The following is a 519-nucleotide window of genomic DNA, read 5'->3' on the forward strand; positions in this document are numbered from 1 at the left end:
GTGACAGTTCTAATAAACCTTAAATACATGGGTAGATGACATTTTTAGCATAGGTTTATATGGCACTTGGCAGAGTTCTCTAGTTTCTGAATTCCTGAGCTAAGGTAGTGTTTTGGAAAAACTGATGTACCATTTTTGCCTCCCTAGGGCTGAGGAGTGGTCTTGGCACAAGCAAGAATTGACCATAAAGGGTTAAGAAAAGTTGGCTGAGCAGGAAAACACTTTGCTAATGTCCAGGGTGCACATGAGCTACATAACTGTGTCCTTGAAATGTCAAAGACACGCTTGCTGGCTTGCCCATTAACATCCAAGCATGGAACCACCTTTCACAGATATCCTTCAAGGACACTATGGATGCAGTAAGGTCGGAGATGGTCCTAAGACTGTGGAGGTTGCTGGTGACAGGGGGGACAGTCTCTGTGTCTACTTTTTGTCGACTGTAGCCAGTAACATAGCATAGTAGAAGCCTTTTCTTTCCTTTCCTTTCCTTTCCTTTCCTTTCCTTTCCTTTCCTTTCCT

The sequence above is a fragment of the Grammomys surdaster genome, unplaced genomic scaffold, assembly GCF_004785775.1.
Source record: "Grammomys surdaster isolate TR1022 unplaced genomic scaffold, NIH_TR_1.0 150, whole genome shotgun sequence".
NCBI lineage: Eukaryota > Metazoa > Chordata > Mammalia > Rodentia > Muridae > Grammomys > Grammomys surdaster.